This window comes from Etheostoma spectabile, chromosome 12, assembly GCF_008692095.1.
Source record: "Etheostoma spectabile isolate EspeVRDwgs_2016 chromosome 12, UIUC_Espe_1.0, whole genome shotgun sequence".
Classification (NCBI taxonomy): domain Eukaryota; kingdom Metazoa; phylum Chordata; class Actinopteri; order Perciformes; family Percidae; genus Etheostoma; species Etheostoma spectabile.
Window position 1 is genome coordinate 20,558,736 of NC_045744.1, and position 22,294 is coordinate 20,581,029.

The following is a 22,294-nucleotide window of genomic DNA, read 5'->3' on the forward strand; positions in this document are numbered from 1 at the left end:
CCAACAAAACCACACTGGCCAGCAGTTACAGTAACTCACACTCGTAGCGTGTTAACAAGGAAGACAGTTCACAGTTCCATGAATATTAAATACATATTAAACACAAGGCTAAATGGTTTGTCTCTCACTATCGGCTCGTTACCGCCGGTTTATCTTTCATGTGTATCTTTTTTCTTCTTCTTCGCGGGATTAAGCACACAGGAAATCAAACTCTGACAGGTCATCTCTACAGTAAATAATTCTTAATTTTTTTTTATGTAGGCTACTAAAAAAGCCTTGAAACATCATGAAATTATTATTAACTGTAAATAACTGTGAACAGAGTAGTTGAATAATTCTTATTATTGATTTCAATAAATATAATGCACTTTGACATAAACCAAATACAAGTTATGCATCTTATTAATAACCCTCATATTTAAGATGAGAGAAAAATACACGATAAAAATAAGACACGGCGAACTATGAAGTTCAATTTGAAGGAAATTTGAAGGGACATACTACTGTACTGTAAAAAGGCAGAGAGATGCTTAATTTAATTTCCCAATTGTACCTTTTCTTGAATTGAGTTGTACTTTAACTTGTGGCAGCTGAATGTGTAAATAAAGGTATAGTAAAAGGTGAAAGTAGGGTGAGAGGTTGACATTCAGAGGGAGTTGGTTTGGTCTAAGCATGCCTTGGCTTGGTGTGTGAAAGTTAGCACTAGTTCACAAGTCTGCAAGTCTTATTCTGTTTGAGGCTGCTGCAGTTTTTCTCTCCCAGCATGAATCCTGTTACATTTTCAGGGTTAGTCAGAAGTAGCAGGGGAAGTTCAGGACAAAGGCAAAAACTGTAGCTGGAGTGAATGCTGGATAACATAACTTAATCGTAAAAGTAATCTCTGAGAAAACAGCTCCACTCCTTGGGAAGGATCACATTTTTACACTGTGCAGGATATTTTCCCTTAATTGGTTTCGGTATCTTTGGGGATAAAGTCATTAGACAGGCTGTGGAGGGAGGGCGGTACATTGAGTGGTTGTACTTTATATCATGAGAAGCACTTAAAGAAATATATTCATCATTTGTATCAAAAATCCACAATACCAGCATACGTGGACAAAGACAATGGCCATGAGGTCGTTTTTATTTTATTTGGTGTGATTTTGTTTGAGACAATGTTGTTGTTTTAAGGGGGATTTTGTATGTTCTAAAAAAAATGTGATTTTTTTTGTTTAATCAAACCATGTAAACCTATTCTGGTACAACCTCAAAATACAATTATGAACCTGTCTATGAATAGTCTGTAGTTTCTGTCTTCCCCATGAGGAATTCTAAGGTATGACAACAACTCTGTCGGTGCATCCACATGACACAAGCCTTCCGTGATCGTGCACCACCTCCACCTCTCCTCCACAAAGCTGCCTGTAGCCAAGGAGGACACGGAGGAATAAAAAAACATGATGAACTCTTCAGAAGAAGTCATTATCTTCACTCGAGTTTCTGCGCGCGAAGATAACCAATTTCTAAACATAGTCGCACTGAGAAATACAGAGAGAGCTGTGTGGAGCTGACGGTCTTAATTAGCTTTGTATCAACTCATTTGGCAACGGCTTGGATGTAACGAGCGTTCGTTAATATCACAGTTAGACACTAAGGCTTTTCTATGAGCAAGTGGCTAACATGTGCAAGCAGCCGTAGTTAACATAAGTAAACCAATCAGCGTCCAGTGAAGAGCTACGAGCAGCTACACGGATTTGGTTTGGGTGCGTGACGGTTACAACAGTTCATTCAAAACAACAAAGGCTGACGTGGTAGAGTCCAGTAGACTCTACCACGTCAGCATTTGTTGTTTTTTAGACAGATGATTTAGCCAATCCCCTGCCGGAAAATTATTTTTAAAGGGCCTGTCCCTTTTCCTAACATTTTCCAGTGATGGCTTCTCAGATGGTTTTATGTAACAACCATCTGGCTCTTCAGGTTAGTAGGAAATAAGGTCACAATGTAAATCTCAAAAACTTTGGGAATGACTCATACAAAATCCAACACGTCACATCAATTTAAAAGTGTATTTTAAATGTGAATTGAAACTCACACATCCCAAAATGAGGGCAAAAAGAATTATTGAGCACAAGTAGCGTGCACACTTTTAAAATCACACACACAAACAAACTCAGACAAGTTAGCTTTTTGCTGGTGTAGTCAACATAGTGACAGTAGTAATGAATGGCATGATTGTTTATATTTGTCAACAATGACAAGAGTACATTACCGTGTGGGTATTTTGGTTACTGAGGCTGTCCACGTGTACACGTGTGTTTGTGTAGCTAGGCGTGTTCTGGCCTGCCTCACATACTTAATGTTGTGCGAGGTGATGGAATACTGACACGTCAGACAGAACACAAATCATTTCAACCCAGAAACTCAGTGACAGACACACAGCTGTCACACTGTAGTGAGTGTTTAAAAAAAAAAAAAAAAAGATAGATGCTGAAAATTGTTTGTCTGGCTTGGCTATTTATGAGACTCCATGTGCCAATTTCCTTTGAGAAGTCGTTTTTTTTCCAAAAGAACATAAATGAGTTCTCTGTTACTCTGCTGCTTGGAGAAAGGAGTCTGATAATTGCAATGTCAATGACAATGATAAACATAACTTCCACAACAAAGTGGTAATGAATTAACAACTGTTAACCGTCACGGAGACTACTTCCATATTTTATAGAGTCAATGGTCAAAACGTGCTAGGCATGTGCCGATTGACATTTGTATAGTGAACATCCTCGACCTTCACCGTCAGTGATTGCTCCGTTGCCGCCTGAAATTTCGTTGCATGTCCTTTTTTTTCAATATTGTGTCCCCCCCCCCCCCCATTACTGATGCTTTCCATTTCCCACTGCAAGTAATCAGCTGGCAACTCCCTCTCTCTCAGCCCTGGCTAAACATGCCCTTGTCTTCTTCATCACCTTTTCATGTTTTCAATGTAATTTCCTGGAGAAGAATTCATCCCCTGATGGCGCCTGTGAGGGACTCTGCATTTTATATAATAAGCATCGACCCCGGGACACTGGAGCAGGGAGGGGGTGGCTCATGAAATGTGCAAATTGTGTGAGCCGTGCCTGCAGTCAGCGGCAGGATTCAAATTTCAATTGCACACACACACACACACACACACACACACACACACAGACAAATGCACACATATTGCCTCCCCCTCAGAGCAGAGATAGAAAGGCAGACTGTGGCCTTATTCTCTATCACGATTCACCACCAGCATGTGTGGGTTGTCTCTCTTTACCACTCTTCTTTTCTCTCATTCAGTCTCCTGTCTCTGGTTGCCATTTCTCTTGCTCTAATTTCTCTCACAGTTTCCAACTCTCTATTACTGTGATCCATTCTCTCCTGTCTCTATCTTTCTCTTGTCTTTTAACTTTCTTTTTTTTTGCACAACAGTGCTCCCATGCCCCGATCATTTGACTGTGTAATCAGACAGTTCTCTTAAGTTTTTTCAACTGAACTGAAGAACAGCAGGACTAACTTTTCCCAAAGGTACATGAACACAATTTAGCTATGAGGACAGATTTGTAAGTGTGAGATATTTGTGTCTTCCTCAAAGCACCATCACTTCAATGAGCCGCACTTAAAATAGGCCAAAATAACAACTTAAAGCTGCACAAAGTGGAGTACCTCGCTTAAAGATTAGATTTTCTGGATCACTATCTGGATCAAATCTAAGTAAGGTGCCGCATTTGAGAGGAACAAAACGGTGCAGTCAGACTAAAGGGAAAGTGAATTTGAAAGCCAATGTGGACATAAAGTCAGTGCAAAGACAGAAGTTGACACAAAGAGACACAAATTCGGCCAAGGCCAACTCACCCAGCCTGGCAATGTGAACAAATCAACCATGGTCCATCCGTTTCTTTCATTTTTTATTTTTTTTTTATAATATATTTATTGATTTTTTTTTTTTTTTGCACTCACAGGTAGTATATTACAATTTTTGTTTAACAAACCGTCTCTGTCTGCTGCATAGCGCCGCCAAGACAATTGTGATTGGTTTAAAGACGTGCCAATAAACCAGAGCCCCTTTTTCTCCCATCCTGGAGTGTTGTGGGCACCAGCCACACCTTCCTTTGCAGCAATGTGGAGGAAGGTCTGGCAAAGCGAGACTATTGCAAAATGAAACCCAAACTAACCAGATCAAATGTATACAGCGTACAAAAACAGGACTCTCGGTTCAGACGTTCAGGTCTTCCTAGCACCTTGTATTATTTTCATTGCAGCACATATGAACTGCTTCTCTGGTTGTAAGTGGACAGAGGAGTGATGACGACTGACAGGATGTGATACTGGGTCAGCATGATAAATGATTAGACCTGCCTTGTCATTTTTAAGGTGGGCATCAGTGCCACGTTCTCCCCTGATATTTCTTTAACCATATGGCCTCGAAACGAGATCCCTGTCACTCCGTGTCGGTCTTTGCTCTCCCCTATAATAGCAATCACAAGTTCATAGGTCTCAGCTTCATAAGTTTCAGGTAAGTGCGTATATCTCGCCCTTCCCAATTGACACCCATGGTTTCATGACGGAAGAAAGGTTGACCGCTCCTGCAGTCGGGAGGCGTTTTTAACTTCCTTAATGAGAACATCTAAGCAAGAGGCAGACAGAGAGAAGGAACGAGAGATAGAGCGAGCATCGGTGCATGCTTGTAGGCCCAACAGCTGGTAACACTAAATATGGCAGCTCAGTTAACGAGACTAGAATAACGAGCGACGCTAACCCCCAACACCCGAGTGTGAAAGTTAACACTGTTGTCCCAGCCACCCAGGGAAATATTATAAAAGTCCCTCTGCAGTCGCCTTGAATTCATTCTCAGCAAATACTTGATAATTATATTTCAAGTAAGTTTGTGTGATTTCTTCCTACAAAAGGAAATTCTATATATATATATATGTATATATGTGCTGTAACACTGTAATACTTTTAAGCAAATTGTCATTTCAATATATACACATTTTTTTTGTTAGTTCAGCTACTTTTTCCACATAGCCCCTGGTAACAGCAGAAGTACCCCTATGGTTACAAGTACCCCCGGTTAGGAATCACTGGCTTTGAGCATCAAAGTGTTTTACTCATTGATGACCCAAGACTGACAGCCAGTCTAATGTGAGACCCCGTGCATGTAACGTCTGTTTTTAACTGCCAGTGTTGTGATAGCTGAGGAGGTTTTGTTACACCGCAGCGACCATGGAAGATTGTTGAGGTGGTGGTGCACCAGAGGGTCATGCTGTGCTTCTAAGCCTTCAAATTCCTTAAAAAAACAAAAACGTCACATCATTCTACATTTAACATCACTGGCAAAATAATTACAGACGTGTCTGAGCCAGATGATTAACATACAGCCCTAAAGCTAAATTGCAGCAGTCCAGCCACTGTGGCTGTTGTAAAATGGCGATCTGTGAGCAGCGAGTTTCAGCTTCTTGTGTGAGGATTTTTACCGTATGGTGAGGGATTGTGTGGAGCCCCCTTGAGAAAAGTATTTAACCTTTAACTGCTTCCCTTAATGTCACCCTGTCCCTGATAGGGCCACAGCAAAACAGGGAGGGGAGGGTGAAATGCTGTGGAGCTACGCTGCCCCCATCTGGTGATACTGAGAACCACACTGATTAAAATCTTTGGGTTGGTCTTGTGATGATGTAATGTCAAAAGAATCACAACTTAAATTCCTGCAATCATGTCTCACATATTTGCAGTGAAATGTAACGGAACCGAAAATAAAGTCACTCTTTCTAAAGAACGTGTCTTTTTCAAAAAATTATAAATTATTGATACACGAAGACAGTGGTTTCTTTTTAAGGGGTCACAGGCCGAACTGTTGCGGTCTTGTTTAGATGCATAGAGACTAAATATTTTTAAAAGGAGGTCTTAGTAGATGGATTTTAAGTGAGACAATGTAACAATTGAAAAAAGACAGTTACATATTCCTCTTACAAGATAAAAAGTTGAATTCATCATCAACTAGAAGGGCAATTGGAGAGCAAAGAACTCCACCATGGCCTCGCTCCAAAACACAATTTCTTATCCTGTGCTACACCCAGACGCATCATGCATATGTCCGAATTAGTTGGACCAGACATTAAACAGACTTTACCATGCTAGCTCCCTGGGATAAAAATCTTTCTGAGCCCATGTGTGAATAGAGCAACTCGTTGTCTGGAGATTCACAGCAAGCGAGTGGGCGTGTTGATGATGGTTCATGCGGCTGGCGTTAAACGGGAAGAAAACAAACATCCGAGGGTGAAGAAGAAGAGGGATTAAAACAAAGACCGCAAGCAAAATGTCCGGACACATGGAGACAACTGGAGGGACGGCGAGATTCTGGAACTACAGTAAGTCGGTGAGAGTTAACGCCGAAATCTTCTGACAAGTTTAACCCTCGGGTCAAATTTGACCAATTTCAATCTTTTTTCATCACAAAAAATGTGCCTTCGAAATAAGCTGAAAATGTCCACATAAGAAATATCAAATAACTTTGGGAAAGACATTTTAAAAAAAGCACCCACAAGATTGAAAAAGTGACAAAAAATGTCAGAAAAAGCAATAAGAGTATTGACAAAAAAACAACTTTTTTTCATGGTTGACGGGATGACAACACAAAGGTCCACTAAGGACAAGAGACTCGGTTTATGATGGCCAAATTACAAACCGGCTCTGTGACTGCAGTGTAATGCATAGTGAACATATAAGTGGTTGTTTCTGTGTGACATCTGTAGTTCCATCAGTGGTTTAGTTTCAGCAATGGTCAACGGTTAAACGAAAAGGAAGACGAGTTTTGTTTTCTTTTGAACGAATTTCCAATTTATTGGAAGTTATAAAACACATACTGGCCTGTACCTACACATTATTAAATAAAGGTGGACTGTGGAGGGCTGAGGCTGAAGCCGCCTACGCATGATCCGCAGTAAAACCACTCTGTTCTGGCTGTGATTGCTTTTCTATGAAGTGTTGGAGAAAACTAGGAGGAAGCTCTACCCTGGGCTCAAACTGTTACAACTTTGTTGCCATAGATCTTTCAACCAATGAGGGTAGCCAGAAGCAATAATGACATATACCTACGCTGTACTTTGCCTCGAAGTGCCTGACCTATGCATTTCGGCCCACCACGCAGTTTACCTCTGCTCAATGTAGGTGGCGTGAGAAATGGGATCTGTCATAGCCTGAGTTTACGTCTGTTTGTTGGATATGTTGCTATCTGCCCTCTTCTTTTTACATCAATGAAACCCCCATTCTAAAAAAAATCCAATTGTCCCCATGCTTGCCAGCTCGGTCCCTCACAATCTGACTTTAAAAAATACTATTACACTTCTTGAGTAAATGTGTTTTCTTTTTTTGGGATCAAATGTTTTAGTTTATTTTTTATAATAAGAAATTAACAGATACAATTACAAACAATACACTGAGACATGGAACGCATCCCAGAGCCAAAAAAACAGAGGGAGGAAAGCTGGGAGGGAGGGAGACAAAACAACACATACAAAAACAGCCACACATTAACACACACACACACACACACACACACACAAGGGACCAATCACACGCGCAGGTTGCGGTAAAGGCTACCGCCCGGACCTCAACGAGTCAGCAATGCTGCGCCAAGTGTCCAGGGTCCTTTACGGCGCTTCATGGATGCGCGCCGTTGACAGATCCATGCACACAACATCCAAGAAGGCAAGGGTCCATGCACAGATAGACATGTCATGAGGTGGCTTCCAACAGGTTGCAATCACTCTCTTGGCAGCTGTAAGTCCAGCAAACACGGCACGTTTTTGAGCTTTAGAGAGCTGGAAGGCTGACAGGTCAGTCAGAATCAAAACATTTACAGTAACAGGCACAGTAACATTGATCAAGGCGGAAATTTGTGGATGCAATATTGTTCCAGAACTGACCAACAGGCGAGCACTCCCAGAACATGATAGCAAGACATGTACTTTGAGCCTTAATTGGGCAGAAAGTGCAAAAAAACGCTGTTAATCATTTTCATGTGGTGCATTTTTGCAGGGGTGAGATATGTCCTATGAATGAAATTGAAGTGAATCTATGCTAGTGAACGCCACACCATACAGCACGCCAGTCAAGATCCACACTCCGTAGTAAATGTATTTTCTAACTTTACCACATTATTATCAAAATGAAATTCAAAGCCTAGTAGTTTTCAAGGAAAATAGGACTTTTTCCCGGTTAAACATGTAATGAGATTAATGAGCTGATAAAAAAAACAACACAAAATCTCATAGCGTGTAAATAAAAATGGAATGAGGAGCTTTGAGACAGAGTTTCAGTGTTTAATCATATTTGGTGGAATCCCCTGTGGAAAGGGTTATAAATGGCAGCAGTGGAGCACAGACTGCAGAGCAGCTTGTGTAAAACTCACACATCCGTGGCTTCCTTGTGTTGCACTTTCATTAGAATGATCAGTGTGACTTGTGTTTATATAAACACAATTTTCATTTCACAAGAATATGTTACAGTACGTTGAACTGCCAATCTAACCTGCCGATTTAACCTGCTTTTGCTTTGAATGGCTCTTGGCAGTTTACATGTTAATGAAAGTCAGCGATAACAAGTGATAACAGATTGTTTCTCACATCAAACTTATTTTAGGTCACGTGCACGCATTGGTCTTTAGTCACCACGTGGTAAGAGAGCTCACGTTCCGCAGCTTATTTCACACCAAGGTCTACAGTCCCTGCACAGAAACACACTCATGGAGCAGATCTGATTTAATGTGGCAAGGCCTGCAGGGATTTCTGCCTAATGCAGTAAAATATGGCAGCCCTAGCTATTATCACAACCCTTTCAATAGAGGAGACTGAGGAACTTTTGGATGCAAGTTTATCTACAGAGCTCCAGAGCAGACAAGTCAACTTGACCGTTGCAACAAAACGTAGCCAAACGTCTTTTATTAATGGGGATACATTTCAGACAAACTCAATGTTCACTTTGGTTCAATTCAACACACTGAAAGTATCTGAGCTCTACTTTAAAGCTCAGCTCCACACAACTCTCTCTGTTTTTCTCAGTATGGCTATGTTCAGAAGACTAGGTCGTCCGGCGACTTTCGCGCGCAGAAACTCAAGTGAAGATATAATGACCTCTTCTGAAGACTTCATCATGTTTTTTTTTAAATCCTCCGTGTCCTCCTTGGCTACAGGCAACTGCATGGAGGAGAGGTAGAGGCGGTGCGGGATCCCGGAAGGCTTGCATCATGTGGATGCACAGACAGTTTTGTTGTCGTTACTTAGAATTCCTCATGGGGGCAACAGAAACTACACCCTATAGTTCTAAGAGTGTGTCTGCCCTGTGAGAGGGAGGAGGTTTGTTGAAGGGAACCAGCCAGCTAGCAGTTTAGATTCACAGAGACCCAGGGCTTAGGTTTACATGTCTTTCTGGAACTGAAAAGTCTGAGTTTTCTTTAATCCCGTTTCCTGAGAAAGGGTCCTGCACTGCTTTGGATGGTGTGTTTTTTTGTGTCGTTTGTTTTGCACCTAATGCCTGGTATATGCTTTTGTATGTGTGTTGTTACAGCAAATGTGTTAAGCCAATTGTCATGTTTTTTTTGCAGCGATCTTTGGAAGGCTTGAGCATCTAAACTGGCAAGTGGTGAAGCTGTAGGCGTGGTACTGAGCTAGATGGCTCCCACGCAGTTCATAACACAAAATGGCTAACCTCTGTTAGCCATTATGAAAAACAGAGGAACACATTATGTGATTATTAGAATTATGGAAGTCCAGCTGCTCTCTTCTGTGGTCACGGTTCTAATTAACTGAAGTGAACTGCTATGGCACATGCAGTTATATAAACATGTATGTGATGCACATTCTGGCGTGTACAGTCATGCCTGTCAGCAGCTTAAAGAGACAGAGTGCTGATTACACATTGAGGCGTTACTCCTCCCCCGATGTGTGTTCACACGTCAAGTCTCTTCATTTCTCACTTTGTTCACCGACAGAAATGTGGGAGGTTTACTCTTTTACAAAGAAATGGAGAAAGCCTGTCTTTGGATCCACTGCAGAGTGTTTGCTGAGCAGATATTCATGATTCAACTCAGTGAGAGAAGGGTTTATGTTCCTTCAAGAAACACCTTTTTTTATAGATTAATTGCTAAAATCTTGTTTGCAACTCTAAAAAAAATACAACATTTTTTTAAAAACTAATGATCTTGCACGGTGTTACAAGCTAACTATGAAAAGATGATACCTTTCTTAGGTAAATGTGTAATGTATAAAATGATTGAAGTATTTTGGCAGAGATGTCCCGGCCTTCAAGTCGTATTCTACAGACTTATGAAAAAAAATCTATGGTACAGATCCTTGCAACAGTCATCATCAGTTTAACATATTTGTCAATGAAAATGAGAATAATGTTGCAAAAATGATCCTTCCCTCCAATATCGTGAATCATATCAATTGCAACATGAGTCCAAAAAAAAAATCGCAATGAGATTTTTTTTCTGATATTGTGCAGCCCAACGGGTGATATCAATACTTTACTGGTATAGCACAGAAGTTACAGACTGCTTTATATGGAAAAAGGAAAAGGAAAGAGCGATATCAACAGAAGACATAACAAACCATGTGGGATATGTGATGGAAATATGGAATATGTTTATGTTTGTTTCATATACTACTGTGAGTAAGGCTACAATGTCTTCATCGCTGCACACAGAGCAAGCAGTGGTTTTAGTCAAGACCACCTAAACGGAGACCGAGTCAACACCAAAACCAGATTGTGTATCGAGACCAAGTCAAGACCAAGACATTGAGGGCTTGAGACCGAGTCAAGGACCAGATCAGTGCCCGACAGCCCGAGCTTCTCCAGTCTCCCACATTCAATTTCTATGGGGTGCGTGTTAAGGGGGGCAGGGAATGGGGTTAACAGGAAAAAATTTCAAGTTAGAAATGTTACTGCATTTGAAGCAGGACGTTATAAATCCACTCACAGTGATGATAACACATAAAATTAGACAATGCACAGGCAATTAAGTGATATCCCTGCAGTTGTGGTCTTGACCGTTCTTGAAAGAAAATCTTGAGTTCTTCTCATCCGAGACAAAAAAAAGCGGTTAATTCCTTCAGAAACACTGCTTCCGGAAGGTGTATCCTCGCCTATAGCTCCTTGATGATCCCTCCTCGATGCTCACTCCTCGGTCCTCGGGGCAGAAATCAGAGCTTTGAGACGGCCTTCACCGAGGACTGGAGGGCAGGACAACGTCTGGTTCAGCAGAGGGCCGAGGAGTCGAGGAGCTTTTATATAAGAGGGGGCCCCTGGATGAACGACGTGTTTCCTCAGAACGGCTTTGAGTTATGTTTTCTCTCGTTTGGTGGGTGTGTCTCTCCTTCACTGGCTGTGTCCCAGGTGATGCTCAATCAGCAGAGAGATGCGTGTAATCTCGTTGCAAAAATAAGGCAGAGCGCTTCGGCACGCAACAGGATGTTCAACGTGTCCCTGTTTCAGTTTAAAAAAACGTGGTGCCATGATTTGTCGGGGCCAAACGTGGCCCTGCACCCTCTTTTGACATTAAAACTTATTCAACCACTTCTTGTGTCTGAATTGTGGGTCCAATCACAACTATTGCTGAAGTTGATGCATTAACACATTTCAGTACTTGAGGAAAACATATAGATGGTTTTTAGGTTTGAAGATCAAAGTCTATGACGATAATGACTGTAACTATGGAAACTAGTAAAGGGAATATGTCCAAGAGTTGTGTATCCTAGCTGAGTTGTGTGACCCGAGACGCCCTCTCAGTAAGAAGGGAACTGGAAACACTCTGCATATGAACATAAGTCACCCAAGCTTTCCACTGAGCTGAAGGATAAGCGTGCTTTTAAGTTCAGCAGCTGACAGATTTCTGTGAAAAGATACGGAACATTCTGTAGGTAAATTCCTTATCCAGACATTAAAGTGGTATTATTTAACACTTATCCTGATAGAGAGAATCTCAACAAAACATCTTCAAGTTCTTTATAAATGAGTAACAATGGTTCCCAAGTGTCCTATGTGATTTTCTCATTACTGTAGTTCAATTGGCTCTGTAAAAGGTTTTCCCTGTAACGTAATGTGTAATTCAGCCAGATACTGAATCTCAATGGCTTAACTCCAAACAAAGCAGGAGATCTGCTGAGAGACAACTGATTAAAGATCTTATACGTACGTGTGTGTGTGTATCTCAGTGATTTAGGTTTCTTATTGCTTGTTTACCAGGTTCAGGGTCCATGATTGCAGCACCAATAGTGAATAGGCTCCCAAATCTTCAGCCATAATGGATAATAATTAGTACAGAATGCCGATTGTGCCGTTGTTGTTTTTTTCATTTTAAAGACTTGATTTGACCTTGTTGGGCGAATCTAAATGTATTGAGATGCGTGTGTATGCGCAGCACAGGCAAAACATTTCTCTGCAGGCGGAAAATTAAACTGGACCCAAAACTAAGGCGGGTTTTGTTTCCTTTCATCCGGTTTTTGAATAGCACAGCTTCAAAGTAAGTCACCATATGACTAAGAAATCAGACTCAAACTCGATTCACACAGATCCGTGTTAAAAGTGCTTTCCCTTGTGAAATTCAATCCAAAGTTTGTGGTCGGCAAATGCGAGGATGTCGTAGCAAGAACAACATCAGATGCACGCCACCGAATACACATTAAAAAATATACATTTTGGACGAACTGAAATCATCAGCAAAGGGGATGAATTTTGGATGTACAGTAGGCCTAGGCTGCATCATCTCATTAGTGCTTAGATGTTGGTGGTCTGCTCTCACTATATCACTCAACCAGACTCCAGAGCCTGGAGTCTAGAGCCATGCGAGCCACTCTTTGAGGCTGTTAGACAGATGGTGCTTTAAACTAAATGCTAATACTCATGACAATACTAACATAGCATGTTGCTAAATGCTTGTGTTTTAATACTGTACGCTTGGCAGGATTTTAACCGTGAACCAACTTGTGTTTTTAATCCAATCTTTGTGTGAGTTTCTACTTGCTGTAAAGTGGTTTCACTCAGATTCCAGTCCAGGGCTGGCAACTTTCAAGGTCCGGGATAATCACGCCTCAATCCCCAGGAATCTTGTTCAAAGGGTTCAGCAGCCAAATTGGCACTTTTTAAAGCATTTATGGGCAAAAAGCCGAATCAATTAATGGTCAATGATGATGATGATGATGACCTAGAGACCATCTTGCTATGGAATCACAAAAACTGTGACGCCAATTTGGGTAAGGGGTGTAAAAGAGGAGGGAAATGGACCACACCTAAAACCACCTTGGTATTGTATTCCCCAAGTCAAAATGCACAGAGGCTGGCAACTCTGCAAAGTCAAATAATTATTAAAAATAATTAGCTACTGTAAACACTAATCAATATCAGTCATATGTCTGTCTTATGCACACCCATTCAAATAAAAGTGTTATTGAACATGTTACACTGTCTGCTTATAACAATGCTATGAACAACATGGCATAAACGCAGCATAACGGCCGGAAGGAGCCATGGACTGTGAACAACCATCTTAAGCTTTCCTGCTTTTGTGTTTTTATCTAAATTACAAACAAAGACGTCTTGTGCTGATGCTGAGAAAAGTACACTTCCGATGTCAGTTTGCAGGTAAGAAAGCTAGTTAGCTTGTTAGCCGTAGCAAATGAAAAAAACTTGCTTGCAAACTTTAGTCTGTTTAAAACAGAGATGTACAGTAGTCTCTTTGCTCCCCTGCCGGACTTCAGCCTTTCTGACATATTTCATTTAGATCCCAGTTCTGTTTCTAATAAAGGAGACCATTATTGCACCTTACACGTTGTGCAAAATGTACTGTATAAGCAGCCAGATGAATAACATAATTTTTGCCCTATTGGAAGCACCTGATCTGTGTTGTATCGTCTATAGCAGAACTGATCGTCCACAAGATCCATACACTTTTGCAAGTTTAATATAAACTCTCAGGCATGACTTATTTACAAGTTAGTCTCACAAGTCTCTGGCCAGCAACTACTTTATCGGTCTAACATAGAGTTGTCATCCTGTCTGCTGAACATACTGTCTCAGAGCACAGTGTAATAGCGCCTCGTACTGGAACATTCATTATAAGCAGATACCTTCTAATTAAGTCTCAAACAAGGTAAGCAAATCAAGTAATGTAGAGCGTTCCACTTGTACTCGGAGCTCGGGTTTTCGGAGTACCCCGAGCTAAAAGTCCAACATAGCTGCTCCGCGCATCAACAGTTGTGAAACCTGTAGTAACATACAGTTATGAGCACGTCTGTGTTATTTGTGTCTCATTAAATCTGTTATGCTGTTTGTATGCACAAAAACAGCGTTGTTATAAACTTGCATTGCTAACAATGGCTAACCTGGCTAAAGCTAATGAAAACAATGAAAATCCGACTTGTAAATGAATCCATCATTCCCAGCTTTGGGTTCCGAGGTAAATGGAACGCATTAGTCGTAACAAGTAAGTATTAACAATATAACTTACAGAGTATCATGTGTAGTAACTTAATATTACAGCTAGGATACCACAATCTCCAATGTACTCTCTGTGGAGGAGCTGGTCAAGGTTGGCACTGGGTTATATTTGTGGCTCAGTGTTTAGGTTATGCTGTAAAATCCCCAGTGACACACACATACACACAGTACGATGTGTGTATGTGTGTGTAACGGAGCAAAGGCCAGTTCCAGCTGAGCCACAAACCAATGTAAGTGAATTTCAAATGTTTCTACACTTGCCCAGAGCAATGTGTTTTTTTATTGTTTAGTGTATATTTTAGAGTGAGGCGTGGGTCTTCTGGGACAGACGCAATGAGCAAGAGATTGTTCAGTCAAGAATAGCCTGCAGCCATTTGTACAGTGTCCATTTATATGACAGGAGTGTGTTTCTGTGGGTGTGTCTGGTGTGTGTCCACCCATAAGTGCCTTGAGGGAACAGCAGAGCAGAGTGTATAGAAAGACTATTGGCATTTTACAGTTCACTGCTTCCACTTCTACTGACCACGGCACCCACCGTGAAACCAAAAACAGGTTGCTATGTAAACAGATCAAGTCGTCAACCTCCTTTTACTAAGTGTGGTTAAGTCAGTGACTATAGGTGATAATGATGTGGGTGCTTGCAGGCCATGTAAAAAAAGAAGGATTTTATATGTTATTCTCTTGCAAGTGTCCTGTCTTCCCTGAAATATTGTAAACATACAGTATGTGGTGTTTGGGGGGTCACTCAAACAAGAACGAGTTACTTATCACTTGTTACTTTATCCAAAATGTGATTGGATAATTTTATGTTTTACTCTCAGACAAAATTAATTAGAAAACTAATTACTTCCCTTATCCTTGTATTTTTGTTAGATATCTGAACGCAAGGGCAGCAGGCTAGGCGAGGTAGTCCAGACGTCCCTCTCCCCAGCAACCCCACGGCGTTGTGGGGGAGGGTCCACTGAACATTCTGGGATGGGGGAGGAACGTGCTCTGGTTTGTTGGCCTTTCTTCAAACCAATCACAATCTTCGTTGGCGGCGCTAAGTGTCGGACAGAGCCACGGTGCCGCTGCAAAATAGCCTCTGGAAGGAACTTGTTTCGGTGGAACATGTGTACATTTAAAGGTTGTTTTAGTCGTGCAACACAAAACTGAGATGTCTGGATTTACCCTGCAGAGATCTGAGGAGCAGTTAACCACAATCCTCATAACTCTAGGACTTTAGAATGCTACCTCAAAGAAAGAGCAAGATAATGGACATCCGGTGGAAATCCGGCGGCATCTGAACAATTCCGGAAATGAAAGGTTGTTGATGTAGACTAGATCTACCCTTGAGGAGATCCAAAAAGGGGGCGTCCAAGGGGGCATCCAGATCAGATATAGGCCAAAATACCTCATGTGGTTTCTTTCAACAATAAGGAGCAGCAGTTCTACTCCGAGCTCCCTCTTTAACGTCCGAGCTCCTTACCCTGTGGTGGTAAAGGCTGAAAAAATGGTGTTTGTGTGCAGAAGAGGGGTTGCTTTACAAAATGAACATAGTGAGAGGGATTATGTTTTCTGTTAAGTACACACAACACACCATCAGGCGTGTGTTCATGAGCCAGCTATAACTGACTTTTGGGCATTGCTGGGTCAAAGGTACTTGCTCTGTGCTTCCTGTTAAATATGAAAAAGAACAAAAACAGAATGAAGGTAATTTTTACTTATTAAGCTACCCCTCAATATTTCAGTAACTTGTAAAATTGCTCACGTCGCTCTAGTTTAAGTCTCTGACTGACTCTCACTTTCAACTGTCATTTGGCTGGCTCGTTTATTAAGCAAGTGTTAGACCTTAGGAGACATTGACAGAAAGTGTATTTAACTTCTTTAAGAATAAAGTACACACACCAAAAAGGCGGTGCACTGTAGATCCATTTGAAGTCAGAACTGTAACAGTCTTTTAACATCTGTTGAAGTTCGCCCGCATTCGGCTGGTGGCGGGTGCTAATTTCCAAATCTGTGACAAACACACTTTCGTTTGAATTTCTCAATTCATGGCTTATTTAATGTGTCATTCCCCCATTGCCTCCACACTTGAGCCGTGTGTAATGGTCACATGCTTGGTATAAGCCCATCAAAGCAGAATTGATTAAAGGCACAATAGTTTTGGTGGAAAACAAACCCCCAAGGCAGCGGCTAATGACACAAAGGCCACCCGCCTTTGGGTTGTATAGGCAGGGGAAACCCTGTTCTCACTTGAGAGTGCTGGTGTGTAGGCCCAACCAGCTTTCTCATGCTTTAAAGGCAGACATTTGATCAAGTGCAGTGACTGTTTGTGACACTGTGTATAAGATAAGTGGACGTTCTGGGTTTCATGTCAGCAAATGTGTCTCTTTTTATTCTTTGAAACGCCTTGGCAAGCTTTCATGTTTAAAAAGTTAATAAAAGGTCTTCAGTCCCGAAAGGAAAATAGGGTTTTAAAGGCCCCCCAAAGTTTTTTAACCTAGCTTTCAAGATGTCCCACTGAAAAATTCGGGTTTTTCCCCTTAAGTTTGCTTTAAAAAGGTTTTGTTTGGGGACATTTTAGCCTTCCCTCTCATAAAAAAAAAACCCAAATTCGGGTTTGGGGGCAGCAAAAAGGAAAAAAGTCAGCCTTGGGAAAGCATTTTTTTCCCTAAATGTGAATCTAAACTGTAAAGCCCAAAGGGGGAAATCCCCCTTAGGGGGGGGGAATTGTGTGAACACACCGGGTTAAAAAGATTCCGCCCCGATACAACCGGTCCACCACGCAGACCCTGGGACACAAAATGGCCGACTCCCATTTAATATTTTTTTTTTTTTTTTTAATTTTTTTTTTTTTGGGAAAGGCAAAATTCCCATTTTTTGTAAAATCCATTCCACCACTTTGGAAAGTATGAGAATGAAAACATAACCCCCAACCGGGTTTTTTTTTTTTTTTTTTTTGAAAAACCAAAAAACCCAAACAAAAGGAGTGAGTGGGGGGATAAAGGGGTTTCAGGTCGAGTTTTTTATTTTAGGGGAAAACACAATCAAAAGCGAAAATTTGGGCCATACCCCCGACCAAAGTAAATAACAGAAAAACAGTATGCTTTTAAATAGACATATTTAAAGGCCACAGGAATTACTGTTTTTATATATTTTTGTCCATTTAGCCCAACCCTAAAGAAAAATTCCTTTCCCGGCCTTGAAAAAAAGATATTTTTCCCCCAGAATGTAATGTCGTTAAATTTAAAAACCCCTTCCTAAACAGTAGGGTTTCAGGCTTCACCTTTTTCAGTGATTGCCTTTTGCTTGCTGAAAAGGAGCACCAACAGCATTTTTTTATCTTCCAGAGTCCTTATAAATAAAATTTTTTTTCCTAAGTATAGGGTTTCCCACTTTTCTTTGGACCCTTTTCGGGAAAGTGTTATTCAGGTGGGAACCCATTTTTTCCCCCAAAAACCCTTTAAAAACCGGACAATCCCAGAAGATGTGATGATGATTTGCCCCGTCTGTTCCACAGAGTCTCCAACATGCGTCTCCGCTGCCCTGATGTTTTTTCTGAACTGGAGTTACAAAAAAACGAACAGTGTTTTTCCAACAGAACAGCCTCCATGTGTTGGAGCTCGAGGTCATCCAGTGTAATTTGTTAATCTGTTCCCAGACTTCAGTTGAGATTGATAAATTTCCTTCTTTTTCCCATTTGCTTCTTATGTATTTTGTATCACCTGTTTAGACGATAGGATACCATTGTACAGTATGGAAACAAGTTTCTTGCATGAACCTGACTTCAACAAGGATAGAAGCACATTAAAAAGACCTGGTTTGGCTGTTTCCCAATTGTCACCTATATTTTGATTGAAATAGGTCCTAACCTGTAGATATCTAAAGAAGTCGTCCTCTCCAACCTTTTAGATCTCTGAAGTTCCTCAAAACTCAGAACACGCCCTTCTGGGTGAAGCTATAGTAGGTGGTTAATCCTTTTTGGATCCATCCTCTAAATCTCCCATCAATCTTGTTTGGTTTAAACGCTGAATCAAATGCACACCACCTGAGTATTTTTATCTGGTTACCCAATTTACAAATTTTAATGACCTTACTCCAAGAATCCAGCATAGTGTGTAATATTGACCCATGTGGTATATTCAGCCCTTCTTGTAAATTTTTGTCCATTAATACTGATATTAAAGGTTTTCCTTCCACTGTTGTTCCTTCCAAATCTTTCCACCTTGCGTCGTAAGATGGAGAGCATAAACAGAGCACAGGTCTTAATTGAGCTGCAAGGCAATAAACCTGTCAGATTAGGAAGACCCAAACCACCTTTTCTTTCTTTAACTGCAGTGTACTATACCTCACCCTTGCCTTTTTTCCCTGCCAAATATACTGAGATATTAATCTTTCCCACTCTATGAAATGTCTGTCTGATATCAGGATAGGTAGACATTGAAATAGATATAGGAAGCGCGGGAGAAGGTTCATTCTGACCGTCTCCACTCTGGAGTATAAATTTGAGAAAGGGATCAGATTCCATCTCTGTATGTCTGATTTCAGATTTGAGGTTAGGGACCCATAGTTGACTTCAAAAGTCTTAGTGAAATCTTTGGGCAATGTGACCCCTAAATATTTATGGATTCTGCTTCCCAGTTCCAATTGTACAGGCTCCTAACATCGTTCTGTGGATTATAATTTATTGTTAAGACCTGAGTTTGGTAACGTTTATTTTGTAACACGAGAGTGAACCATATTCCTCGATCGCCCCCATAAGTACAGGTAGAGATCGAGCTGGGTTTGTTATGGTTAACAATAATCGTCTGCGAAACAATGACAACTTTTGTTCGACTTAATATGGTTTAATGTGTTTGGTCGTTGGCAACATGCCTGTCCTGGGATAGATAGGGATACATTTCCTAACTGTGAATGAAAACAGGTCCACTGTGGAGACGACTGTAAGTGCTATGCATTCCTTTTTTTTTTAATTTTTTAATAACAACAGATTTTTGCTATAGTAACATTGTGACAGAGAGGAAAGGGAAAGAGCAGCAGCAGAGGGCCCTGGGCGGGACTCAAACCCCAGGCTCCTGTTATGGCGTGTACCATTTTCTCAGAACACAACCGTAGATTAAGAATCAGTCTGCTGATTAAAAACATTTTCTGGGTTCGTTCTGCCTTCTATTAGACCGGGTAAACCCCAGCCCACTCTGCTCAGGCTGGAAACCTGTACAGGTACTGTATTTATCCTGCTTCCGTTACAAATTTGCTGAAAACAATCACAGACTGGCTTATTCACCTGGCACGCTATTGACAGTAGCGGGGATCTTGTTTATCATGGCACAAAAGAGAGCGAGTCAACCGTGTTTAAGGGGAACAACCTACTGCCCGACCAACTTCTTTAATCAGAGTACTTTTGGGGAAATAGTAACGTATTAGATTACTCGTTACTGAAAAACTTGGTCAGATTAGAGTAATGCGTTACCGGCGTCTCTGGTGATAGCCACACTAGCATGCTATAGTTTTCACACTAGCCTCCTATAGTTTTCATTCCTTAAGCAGTAATATCACAGGTTCCACTGAGGATGGTACACACAATCACAGTACTACTAGTACACACCCAACCCGGGGAGCTGCTGGTGTGCACTCCATGCATGGTTTTCACAAGAAGAAATACTGGAATGCTTGCTTCATGCATTTAAAGCATGCATAATTTATTTTTATATATATATATATAAAAAATAATTAAAGGGCTGTGCAAATGTTTTATGAGGAAGGAAATGCATTCAGACAGACGTTCTTTTCCAGAACAAAGTTTAATCTTTGATGTAGTGGACATGGTGCCTCCAGAGCTGCTGTAGTGACCACAGCGGAGAGATGGCAGTTTGATACATGAAAACAAACCCAGACGTCCCAACCAGAACAACAGATTCAAATATGGGCTACGGCGTGAAGGCTGCTTGACTTCCTCACAATCAAAATGAATCATTAGTAGCTTACACGATTAAAGAGAAACTCCACTCAGTATTAACTGGTTTAAGACAGCCCAAATTCATATTTGGTAACAAATACCTATCGCCAGTTACTTGTTGAAAAATTTGCTAAAGATGTTCAAAAAAAAAAAAAAGAGGACTTTTGGGGGCAGCTAACAATACACTTTGGTCTCAGAACCAAAACCATAGATTAAGAAACAGTCGGCTAATTCTAAACATTTCCTGGGTTGGTCCTCATACAGTTTTTATTCCTTTACCAGTAATATCACACATTCAATGAAAACCACAAATCCCCAAATTTGGTTTGGGTTTTTTTCATATAGTGAAGGATTGCCTACCTGTGCTACTTTTAAATTTAATAACCCATTTAAAACTTCCCTCGGTTACCTGAAAAATGCATTTTCACAAAAACGTGAGTGTTTTTCTTGATACCAAAAGCAAAACCGTGATGGAGTCTTTAGCTGAGTGGGATTTCATGGTAATTCTGTGGCAGTAAAATAATAGCAACATATTCTTGGAAGAATTTTTAAGAAGCAGGCAAACAGTTAGCCACACTGGACTATTTCTTTGTTCAATGTTTGAGAGGCAGGATCAGTGGGGGACTGCAAAACATCCCAAAACCTAAACATTCATTTTCAACACAAATTGTGTGCATTTCCACATGGTGAGACAAACTGGGATCCCGCGACTTCAAAACTCCACTAACAGACAACTCAACCCCAGCAAACTCCAGAGTTACCGTATTATTAAACATGAATGCCTATATTCAGGTAAGGACCTGCTTGCTCATGAACACGGTGGTTATAATAATGCATAACGGCAGCCTTGTATCATTGTCCTCATTTTCCTGTTATTACAGCGATGCATTTGTTCCACACCCACTTTAAAGTGTAGAACTGTGAGGGACAGTGAGTGTCCACAAAGCAAATAAAAACGTGTTGAATCCATGAAACAAATCCACTTCTGCAAAGACTCGAGGGTGGCATTCTCAGTGCGAGGCCTGAAAACACTGACTCCTATAAGGATTCTTAAAATAGAATTCAGAAGAAAAGGGGGGAGGGGCAGTGCAATCAATTGTGAGAAGTTATACTAGTTCCACCATCTATTCCAACTGTGTCGGTATCCACTTGTGTTTGACGTTGAGCTGAAATCAGTTATCCAACCAAGGACCAGTAAGTGGACTGCAGTGGGGAGCTTTTAATTCTTCTTCAAAGTGCTGCACCTTAAGTGTCCTCCAGCAGGTGGTGCCTTTACACTGTCGTATGATGACATGCAAACAAACTGTGGGAAGTGAGAATACAGACCAAAAAAATACCCAGTGTATCTAAACTTCATAATTGTGTAAACAAAAGCTAAAACTAAAAATCACCGACTGCTACATAAGTTACTTTATTGATGCATACAACAGTTAAGAATGAAATCAATGTGGCGCGTTCTTTTATAAACACACTGGGATAGATACACTGCTGCATGGGTTGGAGCCCACTGGCTCACTTCTTCTGCTCAGTCTGTTGCAGGACTGACTTTGATGCTATACGTGTTAATAAACATGTCGCAGAAATTCAATTACAGAAGCTGGGTTTTATTTGCCTCCATTTAAATGAGAAAACGGCTCACTGATTTGTGTTATTAGATGTTATGGAAGTAGTTAGTAAACAGAACTCTTCAGGTTTTGTATATTCCAAAAGAGCTAAATTGTGGAAACATCCTTTGGCTAGAAAATGCTGTCTTTTTACTGTAATAATACATAAGAAGAGTCCAACCAAAAAAAAAAAAAAAAATGTACCAACAAGTATTTTTTGTAATGTTTGAGTTGAAGGTGAAGGATTTTGTTCGCCTTTTTTGCA